The sequence below is a fragment of the Equus caballus genome, chromosome 18 (assembly GCF_041296265.1).
Source record: "Equus caballus isolate H_3958 breed thoroughbred chromosome 18, TB-T2T, whole genome shotgun sequence".
Lineage (NCBI taxonomy): Eukaryota > Metazoa > Chordata > Mammalia > Perissodactyla > Equidae > Equus > Equus caballus.
The window spans coordinates 18,902,674-18,914,990 of NC_091701.1; the positions used below are offsets into that span (position 1 = coordinate 18,902,674).

The 12,317-nt window shown below is 49.6% G+C and overlaps 1 protein-coding gene across 5 annotated transcripts in view; it reads left to right on the top strand.

Annotated features, from left to right (window-relative positions):
• The first annotated feature begins 4,042 nt into the window (after positions 1 to 4,042).
• Positions 4,043 to 12,317, top strand: part of MGAT5 (alpha-1,6-mannosylglycoprotein 6-beta-N-acetylglucosaminyltransferase) — a 330,917-nt gene continuing 322,642 nt past the window's right edge. Inside the window, exon 1 of one of the 5 annotated variants that reach the window (XM_070240751.1) lies at positions 4,043 to 4,498. The gene's annotated coding sequence lies outside the window, so the exon portion shown is untranslated. The remainder of the gene's footprint in view (positions 4,499 to 12,317) is intronic. The other 4 variants (XM_014732437.3, XM_070240750.1, XM_070240752.1 and 1 more) reach the window with 4 other exon arrangements.

A 12,317-nucleotide genomic window follows, 5' to 3' on the forward strand; every position in this document is an offset into this window, starting at 1 on the left:
TTAGCAGAATCATGCAATTCCTGTGATGGGTAAATCTTCTTCAGAGTTTGTCTTTTCCATTGGTCTCTTGAGGTGTGCCAGGAACTTCATCATTGCCTTTCTTTGGCAAGGGAAGCCAGTAAAGGACTTGAGGAGTGTGGAGTCATTCAGTCATCTGAATTCTCCCACGCCTTGCCATTCAATCCTCAGGGCCCTACTCTGTTGTAATCAATGCTCTTGGTTTCAAGTAAGAGAGTATTTAGAGTGTGAATTTAAGTTACTTTGCAATTCAGCAACCCACAAGATCAAACTGTTTTTAGTTTTCACCTATCTTGGCCTCCAGCTGCTACAAAAAAGAAATTTTGTTACTATTGTTGTTTGTCTGACTCAGAAGTCACAGAAAATCCTTGGTATATATTTGCACTTTGAGCTGAGAATTTAGGACTTTGACCTGAAAAATTAGGAGCTAGAGCTCATTACTCTCTTTCTTTAAGCTGTCCAACTCCATAAAAAAAAAACCAAAACATTTTATTCCCACAGTCCTTATATTCCTCAGCTGCTATTTGGTCTCCCAATAGGTTAATTTCAAGGGGTACTTTATTCTAGGTGAGTACAGTTGATAATTTAATAAACTGACCACTGTATGCCATAGGCTGCCTGCATCAAAACTCTTTAAGCCAGTTGGATTTTTAACCCTCAGCCTTAATCAGACTAGATAACTCATCTCTGATTTGTTCTGTTTCCCTGAGGGTTTGTGCCTTTTGATTCTAATGTCTGTATCAGTCAGGCTACTTAACTGCAAGCAACAGGACTTACTTTGACTGATCTAAGGAGAAAAGGAATTTATTTAAAGGAAAGGTGGAGTCAGGCTCAGAGGCATATGCATCTAACCAAGAACTCCTAAAATCACATCATAGAACTGGTAAAGTGAAGACACTGCTGCCTCTACCACTATATACTGGACATCTCAGCTTACGTTATTAACACAGTGGCATCAGTCACTGGGTACCACTGCTAGCAATGCTGTCCTAAAACTCGATTGACCACCATTTCCATAAGAGGCTTTACTTTCCACCAGGATTATATAGTGGTTAATTCCCAAGTCATTAAAGATAGTTCAGGTCCTGGGCAGGAAAAAATAATTCATTTGTTTATTTCACAGAGACCCATTTCAAGAGTGAATCACATGGGTCCCAGGTTTACAGGGTTTCCAAACACATTTGTTACTTTGTTGCTTATTATTTTCATACTATTTGAATAGGTCAAGAAATGTGGTTTAGGTATAGTAGCTTAAATATCCCCTTTAGTTTTTAGTGTCCTTTTCAGAGTGGTTTCTGCCCTGATCATTTCTTCTTGGTTTCCTGGGAGTAGACAGCATAGTGTAGTAGAAAGATTCTGGGCTCTGGAGTGAGGAAAACTTTGGATTCGATCCTGACTCTGGCCCTAATCAACAGTACCTATTGGTGGGCATATTATTTAATTTTTCCAAGTCTTGGGCTTTTCTTCTATAAAATGGGTATAGTCAAATCTGCTCTATAAGTTGTAATGAAGATGAATATAGCTCACTTGGAGCTTAGTAAAAGATGCTGAGAAACAATGGACTTGATTGTGTGGACAGAGTTGTGTTTTCTAAGTTTATAACTCAGCAATTATCTCAAGTATGGTACATGGGACAAACAGGCAAGAAGTGGAGCCGACTTAGCAATACCAGCACACACTGCTGCATCGTTGGGAAGTAATCCCAAACATCTTTCTTCTATTAATCTAACACCCCTTCTTCACAAGTGGTGGAACTGCTAAAAATGAATCACTGTTCACCAGGTAAGCGTGCTTTCACTGTTGAAATCCCACTGTGTCATTTTCTTCCTCTCTTAGAATTGTAATGAGTTGTCTCTTGAGAGGACATGATGAAACATACATCTCTGTCCTAGTAAGCATCCTTATGTCTACAAGGAGTGTCCTTTAGCAATTATTATTATGTTATAATCTCTTTTTTTAAAAGACTTTTTTTCCCTTTTGCTCCCCAAAGCCCCCGGTACATAGTTGTATATTTTAGTTGTGGGTCCTTCTAGTTGTGGCAAGTGGGACACCACCTCAGCGTGGCTTGATGAGTGGTGCCATGTCCCTGCCCAGGATTCGAACCGATGAAACACTGGGCCACCTGCAGTGGAGCGGGAGAACTTGACCACTCGGCCACAGGGCCGGCCCCTATGTTACAATCTTAACTATGTAAGAAAAACAGTTGAGATAGTATTAATTTCCCTCAAAGGCACTGCAATTATATCTACAAATAAACAGACTCTATATAATAAAAATTGATTTGTATTGTATAAAATACATATAATGTGTGTACGTATGAATATTACACCTTTATACTTTATTTCTCTATACGCACATACACTTTAAAAAAAAAAACTAAAACAATAACCATCTGTAATATTGTCTATAGCAGTGGGCCCACAAAGTTTAAATGACTGATGTCTTTCAGGAACCTCTAGAAAACCAGGTGGTACAATTAGTAACTTGGCTTCAAAGTGAATCTATTAGGATTAGAATCTGTACCCTCATCCAAAGCACAGAAAGTCCTGGCCACCAGATGTCACCATTCTTCTATTTCCCTCCCAACGCGGAGAGAGCTTGCAACGTTATTTTCTTCCAAGGGACTGAGAGAAATATGTGCCTCCCAACATTCCTGCGATTTCACCAGAAGGTCTTATTAAGAGGAATCCTCCAGCCCACGCAGATTTCATTGTAGTTCTTGAGTGTCGGTCACCTGCACAGTTTCTGACAGCTGAAGATCCAAGTGACTGATAATTTGGGGCTCGCCTGGTCAGGACATGTTAGAGCCATTTCCTCCAGCCTGAAGTTAAAGGTAGGACTGACCTAATGCATCTAGAGCCTAGAGCCTGCCCAATGCGAGAGAGGACCCGGAGTGTCTTCTGCTAGATTCTGGAGTCAGGAGACCTCCCTAACCAGCTGTGTGGCCCTGAGAGCTCACCTACAAAATTAGGGAGTTGTATTAACTCCTTTCTAGGGTCTAAACATTCCAGGATCCTCAGTTTTTAAATGCCTCTGCTGGGGAAAGGGGGCGGCAGAGGGGGGTGATCTAAGTTCAAGAAAGAAGACCCCAGGGAGGACAGTGAAATAGGAGTGGAAAAATCCTGTAGGGAAGGCAAGGGAAAGCTGAACATAAACCCTCCTACAGTCACCTGACGCAGTGATTGGTTACAGGGCCTAGGACTTGCTAGGGTTATGAACCATGTCATTTCCACCCCTAAGTAATCCACCAGGCCACTCTCCTTCCATTCCAGATTCTACTGCTTAACAACGATCGATAATGCTTAGCCATGTAAATGTACGGCGTTCTCTCTCCAGGGCCCTGGTTGGATTTAATTTGTCATGTCAGTCAATGTTCTCTGCGGTGCCTTTAGGGCATGGGATGTGTTTTATTTCTTTTTGAATTTACAACAGCACAATGTTCAGCTAGCGGTCCAGAGCGTTCATAAAATCAGGGGGCGGGAGGGGGGATGAGCAAGAGAAATGGAATTCATTTACTGAGCGCCTACTATGTGCCAAGCATTGCTAAATACTTTACATATATTTTATTTAATCTTCAAAATAACCTCATGAAGCAGCATTTATTATGCTCATAAAGGAACTGAATTCAGATGGTTAAGTGGGTTGCCCAAGGTCACAAAAACCAAGTAGCAGAAGCTCATACTGCTTTACACACCCCATTCTCGAAGGAGGAAACTGAGGCTCCGGGGACTTATTAAAGCTGTCTGCACTCGTAGATGGTTGAGCTCAGTCTCGCCTCACTGGGCTTCACAGCTGGAAGGCCCCTGGTGTTTACAGGCCTGCACTGCACCTCCCTGGAGGATGCATTGTCATATTAGCGTTTGCACACTATCCCTGACCTTGCTAGGATATTATTTATGGCCGCGATCAAACTGTCTCCCTTACTCCTTTCTCCCTTTGGGCTGCGGAATTGAGAGGTACGGTAGAAGTCCTCTCCGTCAGGGTTGAGAGTTTGCACACGGCCCCTGAGAAGCTGGGGCGTTCCGAATTGGCGGAGCGCTCCGCCGGGGAGGGCGGGGAGTTTGCCGAACGTCCCTGGCTGGGATCCCTTCCTTCGAGAGCCGCGAGCCCAGAAGCGGGGTGAAGTTGGAGAGGTCGGGCAGGAGAGGGTTGGAAGAAATTGAGGACAGACCTCCCCCGCCGATCGGCTGAACCCCCAAAGAGCCTCTCTGCCGCGTCCGGGCCGAGTGTGGACGCGCCGCGCGCGGCCCCGCCAGGGCTGGGAGTTTGCAGACCGTCCCTGCCGAGGCCCGCTCGGCGGCGGCCCTGCGGCTCCCGCGGCAGCCCCGGGCGGCCCCGGGCGCGTTCGAGCCCAGGTTGCCGCGCCTCAGGCTCAGGGCGCCGCGACCCCTTCCCCGCTGCCCTGGGCCCCGCGGGGACGGCGGCTGGCGGGCGGTCCCGGCTGCTGCTGTTGCTGCTGCTGCCGCTGCCCAACAAGGAGGTGAGAGCCACTGGGTCGGGACGATCGCGTCGAAGCTCGCCATCCCCGCAGGGAGATGCACGCAGAGGGGACCGCGGAGGGCGCGAGGAGCTGGGCGCGGGCGGGGAGAGCCGGCACCGAGGGCGGCGCGGCCGGGGGCTTCCGCTTGCTGCCCCTCTGCTGACTGCGTGGGTGCCCCGGCCGCCGCCGCTCTGCGGGACCGAGGAGTGCAGCCGGGGACGCGCCTTGAGTCGCCCACCTGCCCGGGGCAGCCTCTCCCCAGGGAGACTGCAGGCCCCCCGGGCCCGTAGGGAGGGGGCTTGTGGGCTTTTCAAGGGACCGTCCAGAGGAGGCTTTGGTTGCGCGGGCTGGAGGCAAACGGGCGAGGATGGCAGATGGGCGCTCGGACCGCGGCAGAGCCTGGTGGGGTCACGCTGCGGGGGTGGGCCGGGCTGGGGTCCCCGGGACCTGGGCGCGCAGGGCGGGCTCAGCAACCGGCCACTGGAGCGGCAGAAGGGAGGCTGGTCCCGGGCCCCAGGGCAGGAGGGATGCGGTGGGCGGGCGCTCTGGTCCGGAGGACCAGGGAAGCCCAAGGGTGCCCCCCACCCCTTGGGGACCGCCGCCGGGCCGCAGTCTCGCCAGTGCTCCCCAAGGCTGCCTGGCCGGAGAGGCTGCGAGGAGCGCAGAGCCCACACCCGCGCGCACACTCCCCGAGAGCATGCTCAGTGCGGCCCTGGGAACTTCCTGCCGAGTCGCTAGCCTCCCGGGCCCCCTCCCGGGCCCCCTCCCGGCCCCCTCCAGGCCGGCGGCTCGCAAAGTTGGCGGCAGCGGGGCGCGCGAGGGGTCGGAGGGGTGGGCGCGCGCCTGTCGCCTTCTCGCGCCCGTGGCCCCTGCCTCGCTTTTGCCCGGCTCCAGGCGCTGCTTTCGGCGGCCACCCCTGCGGCTGGGAACGGGGGCGTGCATGTCATCCCCGGCTCCCCGAGGCCAGGTCCGAGGCCGCGTGGCCAGAGGCCTGGCGGTGCGGCCCTGCCAGGTGGACCCGCTCGCGGCGCGCTCGCCGCGCGCACGGACCCGATTCCCGGACTGGGTGGAAGGGGGTGTGTGAGCCCGGGGACGTTCGCTCATACGCTCGCTGTCACACACAAAGCCGCGGTTTCGTAGCTACCGCGCGGAAGAGGAAAGAGGTGGCGCTTGCATTGTCCACCCGTGTTTAGAGCGCCAACAGGGCGCTCGGCGCCTGGGGGGCTGCGGGAACCAGGCGATGCATATGATTTTCAGAGATGCCCGAGTCGAGGTCTAGGGCCCGGTACTCCCTGGCACTGACTGCCAGGCCCGGCCCAGGGCGGAGGGCACTGTCTGCACCTAGCTTTGGCGGCCCAGTTAGGGAAGGTTGGGCACTTATGGGGCTGCGAAGTTGGGGAGGGGAAAGCTGAGGTTTTTGTGGGGTTCGGGTGGGATGGCAACAGTGCACCTGTAAACACGCTCAGATCCAAGTGTTGAGAGGCAGGGTCTCATTCTAAAGAGAGGCGAGCGCGACGCTGGTGCTGCCTGCCCCGGTTCATTGTCAGGACCTGAGCGACTTGGTTGGTTTTTACTCCCAGAGAAACTCCTCAGTGTATATTAGCCGCTGTGTCACCCGCATCCTGAGTCTTGAGGCAGGATTAGAATTCCCTTGTTTCTGACTCAGCAAGGTCACAAAACAGTTTTTCAGGATGGACAAACTGTCAAACATCTGTCTCGATTAGTGGCTTTTCACCACTCACCTCGCCTTCTTTCCTACAAATTCTTTTTGGTGTTATTGTTCGGGGCTGAGATAGGCACTCTCAAATTTGTTTGGCTCTGTTAGGATTAGAGCAAAGCTCCCCTTTCTAGAGGCCTTTTTAGTTTTCTCCATTTACCAACTTGATGTTTATGCCTGAAGTGGAGAGGCCCTGACAAACAAGGTGATGGAGGAGGGGGAAGAGTGTGACCTTCTTGTACCTTTTAGGGGCTGGGAGGAGAGAAGAAGGGAGCTGCTCTACCTGATTCCTGACTTGGGCAGAGCTGGGTGCCTGGACGAAAGATTTGCGCTTTTCCTTTCGTCTCCTCCTTTGTTCCAGCCTGCCTTTCCAGTCTGGGACACTTGTGACTGGAGTCCCTGGGAGAAAGGAGTCTTCAGACCTGTTTTGGGGCTTTGCAGGGTTCACCTCCACACAAGCAGCTGCCAGTGGGTTTTAAGGCGGACTGCAGTGGCAGGAGGGCTGGGGGCTCTGCCCACATCTGCCAGTGGCATCTGTGTTCCAGCCGCTGCTGCAAAGCAGCTCTTGGGCTTTTGAATCTCCTCAGCAGTGCGCATTTCAAGTGCTTTGTGTTTGGAAGTGTGAATACAGTACTTGTGTATATATATATTCACACATCCGGATACGTTTTTATCAGGGAGCATGTGCATATGTATGTGCATATGCATTGTTCTTTGGTGGCATCTTGGAGCTGCAAGGGACCTCTGGAGATCATAGGAATTCAGATTTTCTCCCTTCCCGTTCAGTTTTCTGTTTAAAAATAACCAGCCAGCCTTCTGCCCAGCTGGCCTCCAAAAGCATCCAAATGCCAGAGTCCCCCTGTGACTCCAGTCGAGGGGGAGGCCTTCAGCTCCTTCCCTGAGAAGTGTGACTCCTCAGGATCTGTTTTAGATGTCACTCGGACGCTTGACATGACTTTTCCTAATGCTCCACATGGCTTGGGATGTAAGTCACTGCAGAGTCACTGTCAGATTGATTTTGGCAGGAGACAGGCAGTTGACCAGTGTCTCCTGCAGAGACGTCTAGAAAACTGCAAAGAACAGTCATCAGTAAGACTTGGGTTGGAGAGTTCACATCCTTACACGCTCTCTTGTCTTCCAGGCAGGTGGTTGCTCTGCTCCTTCTGAAAGAGGCTTAAAGTAAAATAAGTGAGGCTCATTTATTCCCTCCTCCTTGTGTGTCTTGGCCTCCTGGCTCTCAGAGGGTGGGTGGCATTTGGGGGTGGCATTCTGTGTTGATGTTACTATAGTGGTGTCAGGAGAGCATGTGCTGTCAGCAGCCTTGTTGTCCCTGGGGGTTTGTTATGGTGCATGTGCAAGTTTGGGGAAGGGGTCCCGGTGTCAGGTGAACAGTTAACAGGTAGTTTTGGCTGGAGGAAGGTGGATGTGTTCCTGAATCCAGATGCTTTAAAAAAGGAGAGGAAATAATTTTATATTTGGGGCAGAGTGCCACATCGGTGACAGTTGAGAGTTTGGGGTCAGAAATAAATTTGGTGCTTGTCAGTGCACGTTTTACTAGGTTGCCTTTCAAGTTCATAACTGCTTTGAAGTAGAGATTCACCCTTGATGGCCAGAAGATGGCTATCCTTTTTCATTTCTGTTGGAAATTGGGTGAAGATCTCCCAACCTAGTCTTCTTAATTTCTGTTCTAAGCCATGTCCCTCTTCTATCTTGCCTGCTGTGTCAACATCAAAAATTCGAGCACAGTCGTGACCTCTGTGCCTGCTGCAGGTGTGTGTACTCCTTGAGTGTCGAGCAGCCACCAAGAGCCGTGCACTGTGCTGGCACTGGGGATAAAGATGTCCTCCTTCAAAATTACCTTCTCACTTTTAATTTCTCTGACCTTCTCTTTGACTGTGTTAATGCAAACTAATAGGGCTTGGAAGGCTGCCAAGGTGGGTCCCAGGAGCCTTAGGACTGTAACCACGTTCTCAGCTGAAAGAGTTGGGACTTGGGCTGGGTTTGCTCATTCTTTTATTTATTTATCTGTTTTTTCATTGCTACAATTAAAGGCATCCTTCCCCTACTTTGTCACATCTGGAAGGTTGTATGTGTGCATGAGAGAGGTTGGAGAAATTGCTTTATTTCTTCACGATCTCACAGCTCTCTTGCCTGAACACATGACCTTCTGGAAAGAGAAGAGGAGCCCTCCTGTCGGGGCCCTTTGTCTGGCCTCAGAAATCTGCACGGGCAAGGAGGTAAGCTCTTGAGGCTGGGTTTGGCAGGAGCGGTTCTTCCTGGCAACTGGCGGCCCCACTGTCATGCCTGTGTTAATGCTTCTGGACCTTGGCCCTCAGCTGGGGCTATCCTCTAGGCTGGCTGAAGAGTATTCCTCCACTCTGTGGCCCGTGAACTCAGGAGTGAGGTGTATCCAAGTACTAGGTTCCTTGTGAGTTAGTTGCTGGTGTTTGCAATTGATTTTCCTTAAAAAAAAACCAAACAAAAAACTCAGCACTTTAAGGTTATTTCTAGAATGATAACAGCCTCACTTTTTTGTGTCTCTCTGTGATTTTCATGGCTGGCCCTTGAGGGAATGTATGCCGCCCACCCACTCCTATCTAAGCTCCACTCCTTAGTGTTGTAGTTCTGAGCAGACGGCTTGTAAGTCCTGTCATGCTGGTAAGATGCTTTTTATAAGTATCCTACACAGAGCAGTCTTCCACTGTAATAGTTTTGGATCTCTCTCATGTCTCAGTCCATGTATGGGAGTAGGTTGTATTGGTGATCAGCATAGAGATGGTATGTCTTGGTGTAGAAATGTCAAGAATGGGTGTGCAAGAAAATAGGAGTGATGGTGATGAAAAAGTTAATCTTCTGTAATTGACGTGATTGCAAATGCTGCTTTTGTATTTCATTTACTCCTCACTACAACACTGAGGTTGATTCCATTGTTATTCCCAGTTATACATAGGGAAACTGAGACACTGTGGGGTTGTGAACCTGACCCAGGTCACGCACAGCTAGCAAGTGGCAGGGTGAGGATTCGGACCCAGGTGGTCTTGGTCCAGAGCCCATGTTAGATTGACTGTGCTTAGTCATTAAGGCTAGCAAGCTCAGCCTGTACTAGCTAGCACCTTCTTTCCAACCATGGCCAAGGGGAGTCATAGACACTCAGGGGTTGGAAGGGACCTCAGAGAGATCCTTCCAGATCCCTTCTCTTTCTCTCTGAGGTCATGGAGGTACAGAGAGGTTGAAGGACTTGCTAGAAGTCTCAGCAGCAGGCAGCCGTGACAAAGCTGGGCCTCAGTTCTGATCCTTGGTCCCACAGGAACAATTGATAACAACTGGTAACAGATGTGTACCTGCTTTGTTTTAGAAGTGATCTGGGAAGAGAATGTGACGGTCATTTGGCATCTGTCCCTCCCACTCCAGCACCCCCTGTGGCCTCACACCCAATTTCAGCTTGGAATCCAGTGGGGAGCAAGTGGGTGTGTCCAGGTCCCTTCACCATCCCCATATAGGAGAATCTAAGCAACTTACTTGCCTTTAAGTGAGGTAGTTCCTTTCTCATGTCACCTTTTAAGCTTGACATCTTAAGAATACAGTCTGGGGGGCCAGCTGGTGGCGCAGCAGTTAAGTGTGCACATTCCACTTCAGCGGCCCAGGGTTCACTGTTTCGGATCCCGGGTGTGGACATGGCACTGCTTGTCAAGCCGTGCTGTGGTAGGTGTCCCACATATAAAGTAGAGGAAGATGGGCACGGATGTTAGCTCAAGGCGTCTTCCTCAGCAGAAACAGGAGGATTGACAGCAGTTAACTCAGGGCTAATCTTTCTCAAAAAAAAAAAAAATATATAGTCTAGGATGGATTTTACATTTCACTCTTGAATTCTCTCTCTCTCTCTGTCTGTCTGTTTCCGTGTCTTAGGGCTCCTGGCCCCTCTTAGCATTGATTTCTACTCTTTGGGTGCATGGGGTGAGCAAGGGGTAACCTGGCAGAGCCGTCAGGGCTGTTCCGTAACAGTTCCAGTAAAGGGCTGGTGAGCACATTCCCACGGTGTCTGTGGAATCCTAGAAAGATTGGCGAGGCCCTGTAAAATGCTCTCCTGACCACTGGGATCATCAGACTTTGTGGAATTTCCCCTCTGTGCATAACGACAAGCACCATTTCCTTTCATTTTATTCCTTACATATGACCAGGATTGCATCAGACACATCAGGACTCTCACCTGCTCCTGAATCTAGACATTTCTGGTTAATAAATAGTCCCTCGCTGCTCAAGGAGTTTAAAGTCGAGGCCCGGTCAGGGCCCGCACAGAAGAGTTCACTGCAGTCATAAAGCAATATGCGAGTGAAGAGCATCTTAATTCAGCCCGTATGACACGTTGGACCTCAGTTCTTCTGTTGAAATGTAAGAAAGGATTGAATGAGTGCCAAAGTTCTCTTCAGTCCTAACGTTGTATAATCCCATACGCGTGGCTAAGGAGGTGTAGAATAAAGAAATAAAATTCCCGTATTGAATTAAAAAAAGAGGGCCAGCCCTGCTGCTCTAGTGGTTAGAGGTTGGCACTCTCACCACTTCTGCACCTCGGGTTTGGTTCCTGGTTGCGGAACCACACCACTCGTCTGTCAGTAGCCATGCTGGGGCAGTGGTTCACATACAAGAGCTAGAAGAACGTACAGCTAGGATATACAACCATGCCCTGGGGGCTTTGGGGAGAAAAAAAAAAAAGGGAAGATTGGCAACAGATGTTAGCTTAGGTCGACTCTTTCCTTGCAAAAAAATTAAAATATTTAAAAAAAGATTGAGGAAAAGCTCTCATTGTTTTTGCCTTTGCTGGTAGACTCTTTAGTAGGTAGCTGAAATGCTTACCTAAGAGGAGCAGACCCTTGATTATCACTATCTCTTGGGATGTTTATTTTTGTATGTTTAGAAATAAAAAGCCATAGTCCTTACTTCTCGGCCTAGGAATAACCTGCTTCCCCTAGTGAAGCTGTTTTTTCCCCTAGGAAATTGAGATTCCAAGAGCAGAGGATGACCAGGCTCGTGGAGTTCTGTGGTTCCGTGGCAGAGCGCCCTGGGGAAGGTGGCTGAGTATTTACACTGCCACGAGCTGGGTGGAATTCTGTTTACATACCTTCATTGCAGCTTCACTGTGAAACAACAAAGTTGAAAGAAGAGGGAGTTTGATAGCAGTCTCCTTGCAGCTGCTTTTCTTTTAACCATCTGTTATTTCCAACTCCAATTTCTTTTATTTACTAGTGTTCATGCTGATGAGGTTTCTGTATGACCAGTTCTTTCTCTCCTGCCTCGTGTTTAGGAAAGCACTGTCTGTGCCTCACGCTAAGTAGGATCTGCCTGTTTTCCTTCAGGACTTTGCTTAGTATTTCTGTTTGGTATATGTCCCTCACGTGTCTCTTGTAATTTTTCAGAGCAACCAGGGTTAGAGGCAGCGGTAAGTGGGGATTTAGAGGGGAAGGGGTGCTTTTTTCTTCCTCTGCTCCACCAGTCACGTTTATCAGATGAGGAGTCCCCAGTCTTACGTGAGACCTCTGCAAACACAACCTCAAGCCCGCCCGTCCATCGGGACTGCCTTCCCTCTTTAGCAAAGTTCTTGGCTGCAGTCACTCAGAATGGTACATTTCCCCCTCTTCTCCTCATGCGATTTCTAACATTATCTTTGCTAGATTTAAAGGCAGCGTTGATATGTGGGTAATCTTTTGGGTGTACATAAATGTGATTCTCTCGGGTAAATGTTAACTTTCTTCCATAGGTTCATCATTCCTTATTACCTCTTCTGATGTCCATTGAGCTTTGGAGGGGAAAAGTTTTTTCCCATGTTGGTTATAAAAACATCCATCTGGCCCCAAGGGTTTCTTAGAAAGGAGTATAGAGGTCTCGTAGGCAGGACTAGAAGCTCCATTGCCTTACACAGAGCCTGACGCCGGAGTCACATGATCCTCTGGGCAGTGTGGCATCGTGGGTGAACTGACTGGTAGACGAGGCCTCTCTGAAGTTGGCTGGCGGTCTTCATGCAGGTGTAGGGGAGGAAGACATTTCCTCTTCCCAAATGGGGGTTCGTCTGGCCGGAGAGCGAATTAAATTCACATGAGACAGAATAGC